This window comes from Vicugna pacos, chromosome 13 (assembly GCF_048564905.1).
Source record: "Vicugna pacos chromosome 13, VicPac4, whole genome shotgun sequence".
Taxonomy (NCBI): Eukaryota; Metazoa; Chordata; class Mammalia; order Artiodactyla; family Camelidae; genus Vicugna; species Vicugna pacos.
The window spans coordinates 18,777,294-18,797,685 of NC_132999.1; the positions used below are offsets into that span (position 1 = coordinate 18,777,294).

At 38.6% G+C, this 20,392-nt stretch overlaps 1 protein-coding gene across 1 annotated transcript in view; it reads right to left on the bottom strand.

The window, feature by feature from the left end:
* LEPR (leptin receptor) overlaps nucleotides 1–19,758 on the bottom strand; it is an 83,021-nt gene extending 63,263 nt beyond the window's left edge. Inside the window, exon 1 of the mRNA XM_072974274.1 lies at nucleotides 19,622–19,758. The gene's annotated coding sequence lies outside the window, so the exon portion shown is untranslated. The remainder of the gene's footprint in view (nucleotides 1–19,621) is intronic.
* Nucleotides 19,759–20,392: the final 634 nt, after the last annotated feature.

The following is a 20,392-nucleotide window of genomic DNA, read 5'->3' on the forward strand; positions in this document are numbered from 1 at the left end:
AGAAATAACATTATTTTATGATTTTTTTAAAATGTGAAAGTACTATAATACCTGAATGAATAAAAGTGCCATGGGACTTCAGATTCAAGATGGCAAACTGAACAAACTGACCTTCTCTTCCACCTGATATGCCTTTAGAATTATAGTAAAGTCAAACAAGTTAGAACAGAGAGAATGAGGGGACCCACAGCAAAAAAGAGATTTGCACAAATTTCTGGAAGATGAAGCAAAGACTAACAAGGTAGAATGAAGGAAGTAACTACCTAGGGTATTTGGGTAAGATGCTGTCATCAATGAGGAAACAAACTTACTTGGGGAAACCCTGGATGTTGGGTGGTTTGGTCTGTATATGTAATATTTGACTTCTTTATCCCCTCATGAACAATTCATGGCAGCCAAATCTATCTCCCTATAACTGTCAGGGTTGTGGTTTACAAACAACCAAAACCAACTCTGGCTAGTTTAAGTAGAAAATGAATTTATTAAAGATTAATCGGAATATATTAAAGATGATTGGCTACCTCACAGAACTTCCATGAGGACCAGAGAATCGAGCCAATACAGCACAAAGCTAAGAACCACACCCAAAATTCAATGTAGAATTGCTCTAGAAAAGACAGACCTACATAGTGCCAGAACAAATAATCCTAAAATGTGAATGAAATCACAGAAGACCCAGAATTGTCAAAGCAATCTTGAGGAAAATGAACTAAGCTGGAGGAATAATGCTCCCAGACTTCAAGCAATACTGCAGAGCTATAGTAACCAAAACAGCATAATACTGGCACAAAAACAGACATACAGATCAACGGAACAGAATAGAGAGCCCAGAAATAAACCCACACGCCTAGAGTCAAATAATCTTCGACAAGGGAAGCAAGAATATACAATGTAGAAAAGACCACCTCTTCATCAAGTGGTGCTGGGCAAACTGGACAGCCGCATGTCAATCAATGGAGTTAGAGCACTCCCTCACTCTGTACACAAAAATAAACTCAAAATGGCTTAAAGACTTAAATATAAAGACATGACACCATAAAACTCCTAGAACATAGGTGAAACATTCTCTGACATAAATTGGAGCAATGTTTTCTTAAGTCAGTCTCCCAAGGCAAAAGAAAGAAAGCAAAAATGAACAAATAGGACTTAATCAAACATAAGCTTTTGCACAGCAAAGGAAACCATAAACAAAATAAAAAGACAACATACAGAATGAGAGAAAAGATCTACAAATGATGTGACCAACAAGGCTTTAATTTCCAGAATATACAAACAACTCATACAATTCAATAACAAACAAACAAACAACCCAATCAGAAAATGGCAGAAGACCTAAACAGACATTTCTCCAAAGAAGACATCCAGATGGCCAACAGGCATGTGAAAAGATGCTCAGCATTGCTAATTATTAGAGAAATGCAAATCAAAACTACAATAAAGTATCAACTCACACCAGTCAGAATGGCCATCATCGAAAAGTCTACAAATAATAAATACTGGACAGGGTGCGGAGAAAAGGGAACTCTCTTAACTGTTGGTGGGAATGTAAATTGGTGCAGCCACTACAGAGAACACTATGAAGGTTCCTTAAAAAAACTAAAAACTGACTTTCCATATAGTCCAACAATCCCACTCCTGGGCATATATCTGGAAAAGATGAACGCTCTAATTAAAAAAGATACATGCATCCCAGTGACCACAGCAGCACTGCTTTCAACAGCCAAGACCTGGAAGCAAACTAAGTGTCCATCAACAGATGAATGGATAAAGAAGATGTGGGATATATACAATGGGATACTACTCAGACATTAAAAAAGAACGAAATAATGCCATTTGCAGTAACATGCATGAAGCTAGAGATTACCATACCAAGTGAAGTAAGTCAGACAGAGAAAGACAAACATGTGGAATCTAAAAAAATAATACAAGTGAATTTATTTAAAAACAAACCAGACATAGAAAACAAACTTATGATTACCAAAGGGGAAGAGTTGTGGAGGGAAAAATTAGGAGTATGGGATTAACAGATAAACACTACTATATATAAAATAGATAAACAACAAGGATTTACTATAAAGAATAGGGAACTATATTCAATATCTTGTGACAAACTATAATGGAAAAGAATTTTTAAAAGAATATAGATATATACATATTTACATGTATAATCAAATCACCTTGCTATATACCTGAAACTAACACCATATTGTAAACCAACTATATTTCAATTAAAAAAAAAAAAAAAGACAGCCCTGACAGCACACCAGGGCACTGTATTGTTATAACTGAAACCACAGTGCCTACCATCTCCGAGTTCCTCTAAACTCTTCTACTTGTTCATGTCCCACACTTCTGATCTAAAATCTGGCATGAATGCCTTGAAGTGGTAAAACCTAGTTCACAGTCTACATGCAGACAGCCAGGAAACCTGGGAAAATATGGATTTATAATGTGGGGAATTTCCCAAACACAAGCAAAGTATTCAAAGGTGTCAAATAGCCAAAGAGAATTAAACATTTTCCTTTATACTCCTGTATGATAAAGGGGTTAGAGGAAATAGAATTTATTCGAGGAGAACTTGGGCTTCTAGCATAGGCTTGGCACCACCATGGTAGAGCCCTTACACATCCTGACACTTAAGGGCATAGGCCTTCAGCATAAACGGCAGCTCCTTATTCAAATGCCTACAGTGAAGCACTTCCGGTGACAGACAATGCCCACATACAAAGAATTTGCATTCTCCCTATTTTTCTCTTAATAGCCACATTGAATGGAGACAAGAGCTAAGACATGAAGAAAGCCTTCAGCATAATGGAAAATTTTTGTAAAAGGAAAGATTTAAAGAAAAAAAAAGAAAATCTTTCACAGGGGACACAGAGATAAATCAGAGGAAAAAAAGTAACTTTAACAAATGTTAATGAGTATTTTCAGAGACTGGTCAGACTTTGCATCCACAAATTCAAAGACTGTTCTAACAAAGGAATATCAGAGGAAGAAAAAGCTTTGGAAAATTTAAACACATAGTTACAAAAAAAAAAGTTTCAATGGAAAGGTTCGAAAACATATTTGCATAATTTATTCCTCCCCAAAGTGTGTTTGTGGGGGAGGGCAAGGTCAAGTAATTCTTACCCAACCAATAGCATTTCCAGAAAAAAAAAAAAAGAATAAAGAGAAAAATGATCAGTGAAATTATACAAAAAATTTTTCCAGAGCTCGTAAGAGACCCAAGTCTCCAAACTGAAAAAAAAGCCAAATTCCAAGGAGGAGGAATGGAAAAAAAAAAAATCGATCTCTAATCATTAAGAAATTACAGAAAACTGAAGAAGAGGATGAGGTAGGAAGTTTCCAGGGAAGAAGAAACATCATTTTGGTAATGAAAAACAGAATTAAAACAAATGTTTCATCTAAAACACTGAATTCTAGAAAACAATCCTGTAATGACTGATGGAAAATTATTTACAGTTTAAACTTCTATTAGCCAATCAAGCAAGTATCAGAGCAAAACAAACACATTTTCAATAATGCAGTGACTTAGAAAATTTGTATCCTTTGAATCTCTTTCTCAGAAGTAACTTCACAACAGATTCCAGCAAAATGAGGAGTAAGCCAAGGAAGAGGGATTCAGGGATCAGGATCCAGGGAAGCTTGACTACAACCCAGTTGATGGCTCCACAGACTTGAGAATGACCTGTCCAGAGAGCAGATGGAGTACAGATGACCCCTGAACGGAAATGGCCAGGAGGAAGGTGAGGATGGAAGGCAACTACATATTTATCATGCATAACAAGATTCTGAAGCTGCAAACACTTGAAAACAAAACAAAACAAAATCAGAATAGCACAAGGGAAAAAAAGAAGTCTTGGTTCAAAATTGAAGCCAGTAGTCCAAATAAGAATATGAGTTCAATGGACTTCAAAAAGAATAATGAAATGGATTCCTAAATCAATCAATCAATCAAATGAGTAACAAACTGAAATTAAGGATATAATAAAGGCCCACATACCTTCTCCAAATAAGAAAAAATAAAGTTAACTGGAAAAAGCTTTATGGAAAGTCCTGATCTAAATATGAACTGAAATAACATATGGCATAATCTTGAGCAAATGTGGAATTAAAGAATCCATTTGAAAAAAGGAAAAATTAACCTTAACCTTGATTTCTAGGAACATTCTCCTCTGGGTGGCTGAGTCATCATCCTGAATGAAATAACCCTACACCCCTTCTTGGTTCTGCAGTGAGTAACACTTACAAAGTCATAATAACATTAACGCTACTGTTTATTGACTTTTCAACTTTTGGGCCGAACCAACAGACAAAAATGAAAGATTTGATTACAAATACCAAACATGAAACACTCTCAATCTTCTTACTGTACAGTTGTCAAAATTTGGGTGGTATAATTATATAAGGAGAGATGGTAGGAAGGTAAAGGGTGAAATAACACAACCTCATGAAGCAGAGAGTCAAGAGAAACGATCTGTAGTGAATGGAACAAGAAATGGTGGTGGAATTACAAAAGCAACCAATAAAAGAGGTCGGAAAATTGATACAATTATACGTGGAGGAGGGAGAGAGAAAGAAGGTGAAATTAGTAAGCTGAACTATTTCCTACCATGGTACCTGTTCAAAGTGGTTAATGAAAAGAAAAAGAGGAAAAAAGTCAGAATAAGCTTCTTTAGCCCTGCAGAGTAGACAACGGAAGAACTAAAACCAGAGACAGCTTCAGTGAGTTGTTCTCAGGATCAAGAATAAAAGAGAAGGGAGTGAGGCAAGGGGCTATTTGTTTCATTACAGTAGGTTTTTGTAACCATGTGCGTGGATTATTTTCTTGCAGAAGTATTATATAACCCTTTTAATTAAATTAAGTGTTATGGGATTTCAAAAAAATAGATACTAACAAAGTCGTGGGAGCCAATTAAAGGTTCACAGAAGTAAAATTTTAGTTGAACTTCAAGAAATACAAAGGGAGAGAGTAATGTTGTATGTCTTCTATTTTAAGATTCACAGTATTTTAACACCTCTGACACCAAGATCTTTGTTAAAATCGATGTCATCTTACAGTTACTGATGGCCTGGTAGCAGCTGTGACTTAGCTGTCATTAACTGCACACGTACAAATAAGGGTGCTTTCCTAATGACAGACTGGACAATTTTAAGCCATCAATATTTCGGTCAACAAACTGTTTATAAAGACCATTTAAGGAAGAAATATGAGCCTTGAATGTTGTCTGAAAAATCTTCTGTGGACATCTTTTGCTAAGATCAATATAGAGCATAAATTTTGCAAAATGGACCAACTTAAAAGAAAATCTCGGAAATGACAGTGAACCATTCTTTTATCAAGTGCTATATCACAAATATTCTTGATAGCACAGAGTATGATATGGTTTGGGAAAATACTGCCATCAACAGTGCTAAGTTGAAAAGTGATTCAGGAAAACCAGATTCTGGATATGAAAAGAATTCCTTAATAGATTTCTCTGAGTTTTACTTTCCTTATGAGAGTGATATGATTTAAACAAAAATCCTTATCTAAATAATTCTAAAGCAGCACTTGAAAGAGGTAGGTATATAAAACAAAAATTCTAAATGATGAGAAAGCACTGTAAAATAGTTAAATATGCAGAGTTTTTTTCTTTTTTAGCAGTACAAAAATGGTGGTGTATCTGAAAAATCCACGATGTCTTACATTTAAAGGACTACAACTTACTGGAAAGAGTAATTAGTTACCTCTAATTTGGATAAATCATAACAGATTCGGTAAAGGAGTGAGCATTTAACTGCCCCTTGAAGAAGGGGGTGGAATATGAAGCATCTCATAAATATAAAAAAAGATTTTCCTGCAAAACCTATGATCAGTTAAAACAAAGATCAATCAAGGGGTATCAATAAAAGACAACAGGACCTCCTCTGTAAGAATTGATTTGCAAGTTCAGAACAGTATTAGTCAAAAGACCAGGAAGCCACTTGCCCAGATGACTGCTTTTTATAGAAAGGACATTTTTACATCCTGTTTGTTCTGTGCGAAAACCTTTTCCTTTCCCAAATCAGACCTGTGACCAGCAGTGTTATAGCAAGACATCCATATCACTAAGAGAAATAGTCAGTTACCTGCTGGGTAGGTCCAGTATGATAAGTATGTCATAATTCTAAGAGATAACAGCTTAATAATATAACAGCAGCTACAATTACTAGATGCTTATTATGTATGTGCCAGCATGTCTTCCCTCCCTGTTTATGCATATGCACATATATGCATACACACACACACACGCACACACACATGTGTGTGTGTAATTTATTTTCTCTTTCATCTCCTACACTGACCAGGTTGATTCAGAAAATCTGTTGGTGTATACAGAAATCTAATTGTTTGATTATCTCATAGGTTTAGACACCCAGATAACAGCTGCTAGTTACAGCAAAATGAGAAAATATAATTCTGAGAAAAACTAAGTTGTCCCACGCCTTCACTAAACAGCTATTTGGTAACAGCTGTTCTTAAACATGAGTTCACATTTTTAAAGCCTATTATAATACCATTATAGAAGCTCCTGAGAATCTCTACTTGGCTCAAACCTTGAGCTATTATCTAGTACGAACAGATAAAACACTTCTACGTTCCCATAAACTTCATAGAAATTTCTGGTCCAAGAGTAGTTTCTCTCGCTCTCTCTCTCTCCCCCCTCTTTGCCCCCATTCCCGCCCTTCCTCCTTCTCTCCTTGTCTTTCTCATTCACTATTATAGATAGATAGATAGATAGATAGACAGACAGACAGACAGATAAGCAGGCAGACAGAGATCTGTAAGTCTGTACTGTTTCTGGAATTTCCCCTTTAATTGGTAAACACTTAAAAATTTGACATTCATGCCACAATTAATACCCCTTTAGAGTGTCTTCAGTTGGGTCATTTTTATTTGCTAGTCCATAGTACTCTAGTTTGATTTAAAGAGGTCCATAGGAATATGAAAACGAATATATGTATGTATATGCATGACTGGGACATTGTGCTGTACAGGAGAAATTGATATACTGTAACTGATTGTACTTTAATTTAAATAAATAGACAGATAGATAGATAGATAAACAAACAAACAAATAAATAAAAATAAAGGGTACCACAAAGCTTTATTAAAACAGTTCTCAAATGCCTGACTCTCTCCTTGAAGACCACCCACAGTCCACAGACAATGGATCCCGCAGCTCTATTCTCTCCTCCGCAAGTCTCCATGTTACACTAAGCAGAGCCACAACTATAACTCAGCCAGCTGGATCATCAGAGATGCCCAGGCCAGGCAAACACTCTTCCACACAAACTGAAGATGGACTGCATTCACTGTGGGGGACATGTTACTGGTATCACAAAATTGTGTAAGTAGGAAGAATCTAGCCTATCAATTTTACAGAAGAATAAGTGGCTTGCTGACTTTCCTTCAGCGAGAATCAATATCCACAAAAACTTCACATAGCCTACCTTAAACATATTGAGTGTTCACATCCTGGAAAAGATTTTAAACTTCCAAGTTCATGGCACTTGAATTTGATGGTGATTTTTACTACATAGCCAGAATTTTTGTGTCTGTTTTTCTTATAAACATTTACTAAAACTCACTTAAACACATTACAGTGGCATTAATCACATCTTTAAGCTCAGCATGTCGGCAATGTATATTCAAGGATTACAAGAGTGGATATTTTTGGTTTTCATGTTGAAGCCAATAGGAACCATGAGGATAATCATGAGTTGGAACTATTGAAAAAGGTTGCTAAACATATAAATATGTATTTTTAAATAACATCCCCTTAATAAAGCCCTATAGAAACAGAAATATAACTCAAGAGAATCACTCCAAATTGATGACCATTCAGCAGGAATATATAATAATTTTAAATGTGTACATATATTATAGTATAACCTCAAAATAACATATGCTTATTATAATGTAGCTTCAAAATATATAAGGTGAAAGTTCAGAGCAATACAACAAAAAAGACAGAAATTCACATACACGGTAGAAAATTTTAATATACTCTCCTAAAGAATGAATAGAACAGCAGAAACAAAATACATGAAGATATATGAGATTGAAACAACACTAACAAATGACACTGAAACAAAAACATTAACAAATTTGACATACATTGAACTCAGCTCTCCCAAACTGTAGATTTCATGTTCCTTTTGAGCATTAATAGGGCATTTACAAAAACCTGACCACATACAAAGACATAACGTGAACAAGTTGAAAAAGGATTACACCCAATCTTATACATGAATATAGACTTTTTAAAATCCTTAGCAAAATATTAGTGAATGGAAATCTGCGATGGATAAAAAGCTCATATAGCATGAGCAGGACTGTCACAGTGAGGGTAGTGAGGGAGGGGACTACTATGATCAAATATTTTAAAAATCAATTAATATAATTCACTCACTAATAAATTGAAGGAGAAAAAGCATTTGATTATATAAGCAAATATTAAAAAGCATTTGATAAGTCAAAAACCATTCATGACAAAAACCTGTTTGCAAGCTAGAAATGGAAGGAAAGTATTAAATCTGAAAAGGGGTATCTACCAAACCCAAAGCAAACATCATTCTTAATATAAAATGATTTCCCCTGTCAGCACTTCAAATCAACATATTTAAGATCCTAATCAAGGTAGGAAGGGAAGTGGGAAAAGTTTAAGGATTATAAAGGAAGAAAAAAACTGTCGAATTTCATAAATTACAAGAAAGGTGGAAAATCCCAAAGGATCTATATGTACATTATTTAACTGAATTACAAAATTCAGCAAGGTGGCTGATGAAAAGTTTAACTATATGAAACCAAGTATTAAATACTTCCCAACCTAGTCTATGAGGCCAGTATTACTCTGATACCAAAACCAAAGACATCACAATAAAAGGAAACTACTGGCCAACATCCCTTATGAATATAGGTGCAAAAACAATAGGAAGCCAAATCCAGCAATGTATGCACTGTGACCAGTAAGATTTATCTCAGGAATGCAGGCTTGGTTTAAATATGAAAATCAATGTATCTATCAATTGTAATAACAGAATAAAATACATGATTATCTCAATAGAAAAAGCATTTGACAAACCCCAATGTCATTTCATGACAAAAACATTCAACTAGGAATACAAGAGAACTTCTCCAACTTGATAACAGCTACATATGAAAACCCATAGCTAACATCATACTTAATGTTCAAAGACTGGATGCTTCCCTGCTAAAGAATAAGACAAAGTTATTTGCTTGCACTTTCTATTCAACTGGAGGTTTTAACCAGGGCAACTGGGCAAGAAAAAGAAATAGAAGGCATCCATATTAGAAAGAGAGAAGTAAAACAGTCTCTATTCTCAGATGACATGATCTTGTACATAGAAAATGCTAAGGAATTCACAAAAAATACATTACACCTAATAAATAAGTTCAGCAAGGTTGCAAAATACAAGAATAATGTAAAAATCATTTATATTTCTATACATTAGCAATGAACAATCTGAAATAAAATTAAAAGATAATTCCATTTCCAATAACATCAGAAAGAATAAAACACTTAGGAACATTTTCAACAAAAGAAGTACAACTGTTTGTATGCTGAACACTATAAAACATCACTGAAAGAAATTAAAGAAAACCTAAATAAATGGAAAAACATCCCATGTTAATGAATTGAAAGACTTAATTTTGTTGAGATGATAATACTTCTTAAATTAATCTCACATTCAATGCAAACCCTTCAAAATTCTAGCTACATTTTGTGCAGAAATTGACAAACTGATTCTAAAATTTATATGGATATGCAAGGGAATAGATAAAACAATACTGAAAAAGAACTAAGTTGGGGTAGTCACTTCTGATTTTCAAAACTTGCTTCAGTGGAAGAAGCAAGATGGTGGAGTAGAAGGCCGCTCATAGCTCACCCTCTCCCACAAATACACCAAAACTCACATCTACGGACCTACTCAGCCAAACTCCGACAGAACATCGCCCTCTTCGAAAGACACAGACACCAAAATCTGGTAGGAGAAAAGGAAAAAAGAAAGAAGAAAAAGCAAAACAGTGCGGGACCGATCCCCTGGGAAGGGAGGAGCAAAGGAGGACTAGCGCTCGTTTGCTGGGTCTCCCCTCTCCAACAGAGAGGCCAGCAGGATGGAGGGGGAGCCTCTGAGGCTCAGATCTGCCTTGAGCACCCCTTGACTGACAGAACTGAGTTAAATGGGCACAGAGGGTCCCCGCGACACCCAGCCCGAGACGTGAGCCGGCAGCAGAGGGCCAGGACAGGCCGCCTAAGCCGGGCGGAGGACTGGGGCAGCTGCACTGAGGCAGCCCTGGGGGACTGCAGGGGGCTGTGCGCTGTGGCTGGGAGGGGATATGGAGCAGAACAACCTCGGTCCCCTGCAAACTGCGATAAAAGCAAAGCAACATGGCTGGTGTGCCCTGGGGGGAGGGGCGCCATAGGCTTTGTCCCCTCAGACCTGTGCCACCATTACTGGTGCTTCTTGAGAGAAGAGAGGCAGGGCACAGCCACAGCTGCCATCTCCTCCTGTGCGCAGCGCCCGGACAGGGGGTGGGCCGGAGACCTGAATCCACACCCAGGGGCTCCACAACCTTCTGGGCAGGACTGAGACTTATTTACAACCTGAGGCTGATAGAATCTTTCTGCCCTGGCATCTCAGAGAACTCCCACTGCCAAGACAAACAAGAAGCTGAGATTTGGCACGGAGCAGGGGCAGGGCCGTTCCTTGGTCTTCCCAGAGCCCGCCTTCGGAGTGCCGACCCGAGGCAGAGCCGGCAGCTGCACAGAGCAGCAGAGTGACCAGTGCTGGGAGAGGGTGGGCGGCCAACCGCCTTCCTGGCAGGAACGCAGCACCTGACCATGGTGCTGGGAGGGGAAGTGATCCACCTACCTGCCTCACCGGGAGTGCAACATCTGACTGCGGCATCGGGAGGGTGAGCGACCCACCCACCCACCAGGTAAGAGCTCAGCACCTGACCCAGTGATGGGAGGGGGCACGATCTGCTAGCCAACAGCCACTGAGAGCAGCACAGACGAGGGCGCCAACAAAGGGCCTCTGGAAACACCAAGCTGAGTTCACGAAACAGGGCAAAGACACAAAGACCTCTCAATAAAATCAGTAAGAGCACACAGTCTCCAGGAGAACTAGATAACTGATACTCCTTAAGTCACGGTGCCAGAGCAATATGAGCAATACGAAGAAGCAGAGGAACCACTCCCAATTAAAAGATCAAGAGAAATCCCCTGAAACCATGATCAAGGAAATAGACATTGATGGCCTACTAGATCAAGATTTCAAAAAAAGACTGATCACAGTACTGAAGGAACTAAAAGAAATAGTGTTTAGAGATATAACATATGTCAAAAATGAAATAAAAGCTATAAAGAAGAACCAAGTAGAATTAGTAAACTCATTTGCTGAGATATGAGCTGACCTAAAGGCTGTACAAAGCAGGGTAGATAATGCAGAGGAATGAATAAGTGACCTAGAAGACAGGACCACAGAAAGCACCCAATCAGAACAGCTGAAAGAAAACCAAATAAAAAAAAATGAAAACAATATAAGGGACCTATGGGATAATACAAAGTGTGCCAATCTACGCATAATAGGGGTTCCAGAAGGGGAAGAAAGAACAAAGGGGATTGAAAAGGTATTTGAAGAAATCATGACTGAAAAATTCCCAAACCTAAAGGAATCATATATCCAAGTACAGGAGGCTTAGAGGGTCCCAAACAGGAAGAACCCAAACAGACCCACACCAAGAAATATAATCAAGATGGCCAGAGACAAGGATAAAGAAATGATCCTAAAGGCAGCAAGAGAAAAACAAAGAGTGAGTTACAAGGGAATCCCCATAAGGCTCTCAGCTGATTTCTCTACACAAACACTACAGGCCCGAAGGGAGTGGCAAGATAATATTCAAAGTCCTGAATGAAAAAAAGATGCAGCCTAGGATACTCTATCCAGCAAGGCTATCCTTTAGAATAGAAAGAGAGATAAAGAACTTCACAGACAGGCAAAAACTGAAAGAGTTTAGCAACACTAAACTCATGCTAAAAGAAATATTGACAGGTCTAGTCTAAATAGAAAGGAAGCAGGATGCTACAAAAATGAGAAACTCATAACTGGAAAGGAGGTAACTGCCATGAATTACAAAAAGAATAAACACAAAATTGTAAAAGAAGACATCTAAATCACTAAGAGTGGGAGAGGGAAGCAAGGAAAGCCACTGTGGGAAACAGTATGGAGATTCCTCAAAAGACTAGGAATAGACTTATCATATGACCCAGGAATCCTGCTCCTGGGCATCTATCCAGAAGGAACCCTACTTCAAAATGACACCAGCACCCCAATGTTCATAGCAGCACTATTTACAATAGCCAAGACATGGAAACAGCCTAAATGTCCATCAACAGATGACTGGATAAAGAAGCTGTGGTATATTTATATGATGGAATACTATTCAGCCACAAAACCTGACAACATAATGCCACATGCAGCAACATGGATGTTCCTGGAGAATGTCACTCTAAGTGAAGTAAGCCAGAAAGAGAAAGAAAAATACCATATGAGATCACTCATATGTGGAATCTAAAAAAAAAAAACAAACAAAAACATAAATACAAAATAGAAACAGACTCAAAGACATAGAATACAAACTTGTGGTTGCCAAGGGGGGAGGGGGTGGGAAGGGACAGACTGGGATTTTAAAATGCAGAATAGATAAAAAAAGATTATAGCACAGGGAAATATATACAAGATCTTGGTAGCTCATATTGAAAAAAAAATGTGACAATGAATGTGTACATGTTCATGTATGACTGAAAAATTGTGCTCTACACTAGAATTTGACACAACATTGTAAGATGACTATTACTCAATAAAAAAATATAAAAAAAAGAAAAAAACTTGCTTCAAAGCTCCAGTAATCAAGACAGTGTGGCACCTTATATAAGGATAGAATTATAGATCAATGGAGTAGAATTGAGATTCCAGAAATAAACCCTTTCATATTTAGCAAATTGATTTTTGACAAGACATATAGACATGAAGAAAGAATGGCCTTTTCAACAAATGGTGCTAGGACAAGCAGATAATCACATGCAAAAGAGTGAAGTTGGCCTTAAAAGACCCAGAATTGCCAAAGCAATCCTGAGGGAAAAGGATGACCCTCCCAAACGTCAAACAATACCACGAAGCTACAGTAATCAAAACACTGTGATACTGGCACAAAAACAGACATATGGATCAATGGCAAAGAACAGAGAGCCCAGAAATAAACCCACACACTTACAGGCAATTAATCAAAGGAGGCAAGAATATGCAATGGAGAAAAGACAGTCTCCTCAGCAAGTGGTGCTGGGAAAACTGGACAGCCGCCTGTAAGTCAGTGAAGTTAGAACACTCCCTCACACCATACGCAAAAATAAACTCAAAATGGCTTAAAGAGTGAAACATAAGACAAGACACTATAAACCTTCTAGAAGAAAATATAGGCAAAACATTCTCTGACGTACATCTCAGCAATGGTCTCCTAGGGCAGTCTACCGAGGAATTAGAAATAAAAGCAAAAACAAACAAATAGGACCTAATTAAACTTATAAGCTTTTGCACAGCAAAGGAAACCACAAACAAAACAAACAGACAATCTATGGAATGGGAGAAAATATTTGCAAATGATGAGACTGACAAGGGCTTAATTTCCAGAATATACAAATACCTCATACCACTTAATAACAAACAACCCAATACAAAACTGGACAGAAGACCTAAACAAGCAATTCAATGAAGACATACAAATGGCCAATATGCACAGGAAAAAATGCTCAATATTGCTAATTATCAGAGAAATGCACCAAAACTACAATGAAGTAAAAAAAAAAGCATAAATACAAAACAGAAACAGACTCATAGACATAGAATACAATGTTATGGTTGCCAAGGGGGTGGGAGGTGGGAAGGGATTTCAAAATTGTAGAAAAGATAAACAAGATTGTACTGTGTAGCACAGGGAAATATACACAAGATCTTATGGTAGCACACAGAGAAAAAAATGTGACAATGAATATATATCTTCATGTATAACTGAAAAATCGTGCTCTACACTGGAATTTGACACATTGTAAAATGATTATAAATCAATAAAAAATGTTATATTCTTAAAAAAAAACTACAATGAAGTATCACCTCACATCAGTCAGAATGGCTATCATTGAAAAGACCACAAATGATAAATGCTGGAGAGGGTATGGAGAAAAGGGAACTCTCCTACACTGTTGGTGGGAATGTAGTTTGGTGTAGCCATTATGGAAAGCAGTATGGAGATTCCTCAAAAAACTAAAAATAGACTTCCTCTATGATCCAGCAATCCCCTGAGCATATATCCAGAGAAAACTCTAATTTGAAAAGATACATGAACCCCAATGTTCATAGAAGCACTATTTACAGTAGCCAACACATGGAAACAACCTAAATGTCCATCAACAGATGACTGGATAAAGCAAATATACATATATATATACACACACATATACACACATATATACACAGTGGAATACTACTCAGCCATTAAAAAACAATAAAATAATGCTGTTGGCATCAACATGGATGGACCTGGAAATCATCATTCTAAGTGAAGTAAGCCAGAAAGAGAAGGAAACATACCATATGATATCACTTACATGTGGAATCTTAAAAAAAAAGACACAAATGAACTTATTTACAAAACAGAAACAGACACACAGACATAGAAAACAAACTTATACTGACTGGAGGGAAAGGGGATGGGAAAGGATAAATTGGGAGTTCACGATTTGCAGATACTAACTACTATATATAAAATAGGTAAGTGTAAACTGTATAGCACAGGGAACACTATCCAATATCTGCAGTAACCTATAATGAAAACTAATATGAAAAGGAATATAATGTATGCATACATATAACTGAAACATTATGCTGTACAAGAGAAATTGACATAACATTGTAAACTGACTATAATAATTTTTTTAAATATGCAGCTCCTGTGAATAAATCTATCAAGAAGATGTTCAAGAACTCCTAAGAGAAAATTTAGACTATGCTTACATTTATTATATTAGAGATGATGTAAATATATTAAGAGACAGTCATAGATTCTAGGATTTAATATTTAAAAGATATCAATTTCCTTATAATTGTTTATAGACTCAAAACAATCCCAATACAATCTCCATTAAATTCCTAACGGATTTTTTAGAACTTGAAAAGTTGATTCAAAAAATCTATATGGAAAAATGCAAAAGGCCAAGGAATGCTATAGTATGCCTGAAAAAACTGCACAAAGGAGGATTCCTCCCCCTACTTACCAGACAGCAAGACTTAATTTAAATCTGTAGTAAATACAGACAGAGACTAAAGGAACAAATGCAGTGCCTAGAAACAGACTCACACATATATCAACTCTTGATATTTGAAAATAGTAAGTATTTGTTGTTCTAAGCCACTAAATTTGGAAGTAATTTGTTACACAGCAATAGATGACTAATACATTGCTGCTCACCAGTATTTCCAGATGTATTTCTTTTTTCTGCACAGAGAAAGATTAACCTTCCCCGTCTCCTTGAAGTTAGGTATACCACATGACTTCTTTTGCTTCTAAAGTGTAAATCATTCATGTTGCTTCCAGATGGAGGCATTTAAAGCTATTTCATGATTATCCACACTTTCTTTTCCCATACTGCACCAACTGGGAAAGTCCTGTGCTCCAGATTGTACAACAACAGAATGATGGGGGTTCCTTGAATTTAGACCTTTAAATTTCTGAGAGTAGCTGCCCTGGGCAGTTGCCTTAATCCATAGGAAACTATGTGTGAATGAAAAACAAGCCTTTATTGCCTTAAGTCAATGAGACTTGGGGATTATTTGTTATCACAGCATAACCTAGCCCATTCTACAGATACTAAGCTCAATCTCACCAGTAATTAAATAAACTGCAATGAAATAATACATATCCACCAGCTGCACAAAAATTAAAAGTTCTGATAATACTAAATTTTGGCAGAGATGTACAGACATCCAAATGGAAATGCTGAATAGGCAGCTGGATATAGAGGTATGAAGTTCAAAGGGAGAAGTCAATCACTGAGCTATCATTTTCAAGTCACCAGTGTACAATTTCAGAGATTGCATGAACTCCCCAAAGAGTATAGAGAAAAAAGAGCTCTCAAGGGCTAACACTTAAGGCATTTAGGTTAAAAATTCTGAGAGAAGAGAGATTAGCAAGGGAAACAGAAAGCAACGGCTAGTGAAGAAGGAGGAAAGTCCAGAGTACACGGTGTCCTGGAAGTCAACAAAGAAATATTACAAAGAGCAGAGAGTGATAACTGTGACACTGCTACCAACTGGTGAAGTCAGATCAAATGTGAGTGACAACTGACAATTGGATTTAGGAAAGGTGGTGTCACCGGTGACCATGACAGGAATAGTTTTGACAAAGAGTACTGAAAACAAAAGAGTGGTAGAAATGGGTTTGAGAGAATATATGTGGAATATAAAAACGAATATATGTATATTCCTATATGACTGAAGCATTGTGCTGTACACCAGAAATTGACACATTGTAAACTGACTATATTTCAATAAAAATATATGTAAAAAAGAGAAAATGTGAAGAAATGAATTGACAGTAGGGATATAGACAACTCTTTTTAAAAGTTTATGTTTGAAAATGGAGCAGAAATGGCTTAGTCTCACAAACATAACGTTAAGCAAAAGAATTTATGAAAGAATGCTTTCTATAGTCATATATATTTTTTTAAAGCAAAATGAAATGTGATTAGGAAGGAACAGGCAAGAAGTTTCTTGGTATTGGCAAGTTCTCTTTCTTGCATGGTGAATAATGGGGTATTAGCCTTATAATTATCTGTTCTAATGATTTGCTGTATCATTTGTCAACCAGTACATCTGTGTTATGTACCTCTTCTCCCTATATATGTCATAGTTTAAAGTGTTAAAAAATGTTTACGATTAATAAGATCATGTGTGTGAAAAGACAACAGGTGACAGGACTATGGCATTGTAAAAGTTTTAAAAAGCATTTGAGAAGGCATATTTCAAACTATCAGTAGACTTAATTTGAACTGAAACTCCAAAAGGTTATATGTGTACTAGGTCTGGTCAGTAGGTGAACATCTGTGCCTCTCTGATTTAATTAAAACTGGAATTTGTAAATCGCATAAAATCTTAAGAATTAGAGCAGACCGTAAGCCCCTTTCTTCATTTTTAACTCCACGGGGCATGTTTTTTTCAGTATGCGTTTGGCTCTCAGTGTGAAAAATGCAGCACAATATCTGCCAAGGAAATTCTTTTCTTTTTCTGGATATTTTTTAAGTTTTATTTCCAAGATCCCCTTGGGATATTGCACTTCACAAACACAAACCATTTAGTTACATAATAGTGATCTAACTGTGAAGACAAGATTGTTTTTTCTTAGTAAATTCATTACCAAAGAGGAATAGAGCTTCTGCCAACCATGATGACTCTCCCAAGTCATGAATGAGTTGGCCCAGGAGTAGTCAGAGCCATCCACTGTTTTCAGTTGTTTTCCAACAAGTGAGTAGAAGCCAGGATATCTGGGTTCTACTACTCTCTGTTCATTCAACAACCAATTTCCTTAACTCTTTGAGCATCTCTTTCAAAGGAAATGATCACCTGCTTCACCAGAGATTATAAGGGGAAACAAATGTCTGAATGACTGATGACACTTCCAGTCCAAAGGTGGAAAGACAATGAAAATAAATGTAAATATGCCTGTAAAAGAATACTTCAGATCTATTCCATTCTCCCAAACAGAATACAACGCACATGCTGGGTGGGGACACATTCTTTTATTTTAGATCAAAGCCGCCAAAAAGAGCCAGAGACACTTCTAAAAGCTATCCTAACTACTGATGACTAAGTCTCAAATAATTCTGGATTACAAGGAACAACAGAAGCTATTCTAACATTCTCTGCTCAAATACAAACCAACAGTTTGTTGTTTGTTTTTTATCAAGAGGAAATAAAAGGTTCACTGACACTTTATAGTACACACTTCTTGTACAACATTGTGTGTGTGTGTCAATTCCTAATTTCTGATTTATCTGTTTAGTTAACCTCTGCTATTTTCTGGGACTTATTCCAAAATAACTAAAATGCAATACTAAAATTGGCATCTCTGCTATTAAGCTTAATTTCAGAGAGGTTCTAAAGTGGTCTGAAACCACTTTTTTAATATTCTGCACACAGCTTCATGCTAAAAAGTAACACACACTGTTCACGAGCAGTAATTGATAGGAAAGGTGCAATTTCTGTTTCCTTCAAATATAAAATACAGAAGAAGAATAAGTACTATGCTAAAGCCACATGGTTTTGTTGCAGTGGTACAAATACTAACTTCAAGTTGAACACTATTCTTTAAGTTAGACTGAGAGATGATCTAAATATTTACCTATAAGCTATATATTTCTGAGCTCTTTTAAGTGTTTTTCTCTTTAATTTTTGGTTGGAAAACCCTAAAAGCATAAGTCATAAATACATATAAACAGATGCCAAGATCTCAAAATAGGTTTTTTTTTAATTTCATGAAAGTATGAACCTAGCAATGTTTGCAACATGTTAAACAGTTAAAGAATTATAAATGTTTAAGTTGGGAAACATCTTGGATATTATCAAAAGGCCCTCAGAATTTTAATCCAACCCTCTAACTTGACAGATGAGGAAACTGAGGCCCAGCGAGGTTAAGCTAACCACAGCTGCCACAGTAAATCGCAAATTATATCAAAATCCAGATATTCTGACTCCAGAATAAATCCAGAGCTCTGAAAGAGCATTTGTTTTTAATATACTTTAATACTTAAGGAAATGAATGTTAACAGAGGACCCTCCAAGCAGCCCCTCAATATATGGAACTCCCTCAGGCTTACAAACCCAAGTCCTAGAAATAGCACCCAAAATTATCACTTTCTCAGATGGCCTCATCCTACCTGGGGTTTCCAAAGTGATTCCTGGTTGGGTCGCTTTTTCTCATCTCTACAAGCCCCTTACAGTAAGTGCTTTGACTGGGATTGGGTTTTGTTGTTTTATTAATTTGGTTGGGGAGGGCAGGATAAGCAGCTCAGGGCTAAACCACCCCTACAGTACAATTTTTTTTTCTTTTGCCATCCAAAGCAACAAATCCTTACTCTGGACCCCAGGGCTTACTGGTTTCTGTCGCAGTCCCTTCAGTCTTCAAAGTAGGAAGGAGACCTGGAGAAGTTGGAGGGGTGGCATGACCTTTGGGGTCGCCCGCAGGTGCGCGCCCAGGCTGGGCGGTCGGCTCTCTGCCGCGCGCCGGGATCCTCCTCGCCCCGAGGGCCTCCCGAGCGCCTGCCCCGGGGGAGCCAGGGCCCCGCCGCCCGCCAGGCGCGTGCCTCTCGGGTGGCACCGCGGGATCGGCCCCGGCCTCCCGGTCCCCCAGGTGGCCCGCGGGCTCCGGAGGGCCACGCGCGTCCCAGCGCCCGGCTCCTCGAGTGGCCGGGAGCGGGAAGAGACTGCAGAACGGGTTTAAGGAAAGAGAGTTGGGTCCCACCTCGAGGCTGGGGTCCAACCCAGGCGGAGGCAGAGATGGCGGCGGCGCGGGGGCTCCGGCACCTGCGTCGCTCGCGCTGGGCCGGCCGTGGGCTCTGCGGTGGGGCGGCTCCAAACTCGTCGCCGAAGGTACCGGGCAACTCTCCGGAGCGAGGAGGCAGAGGGGTGTGGGAGGAGGGGCTGAGGGGGAGCGCGGGGGAGAGGGGGGGAGAGGAGGGGGGTGCCGAGGAGGGGGGTGCCGGGGAGAGAAGGGAGGGGAGAGGCCGCTGCCCGCCCGCGCGCGCCGCGCCCTCCGCCGCCGCTCGTGGAGGGGAGAAGAGGCCCCCGAGCCGCCGGGGGCGGCCGCGCAGGTGACTTCGGCGGCCGCGAGAATGCGACTGCGCGTGGCCGCGGCCTCGGGGAGGAAAAGTGAGGAGTTTGGGAAGAAGGGTCCCCCTGCCCGCAGAGAGGCCGAGAGTCGAGGCGAAGCCAGCGGAAGGTGGCGCCACTACTTCACGCAGGTGTCGGCTCCCGCGCGCCCACCCTGGGCCGGTGCGTCTCAGACCCTGGGCTGGGCGCTGGGGCTCCTCTGTCCCTCCCACTTCCAGACTTCCCGGCCTCCGCTGCATCAGGTGTGCGAAATGCTGCAATAAAGACGCTAGTAACGGGGACGAGCGGGAAAGGAGAGCGAAATGGAAAAAACCAGAAGCCGTGAGGTATTGAGTTTCCTGTCACCAAGACTGTTTCGGCCGAACATAGTTATGCTTGTCAGGAAGCCTAAAGAGTGCACACA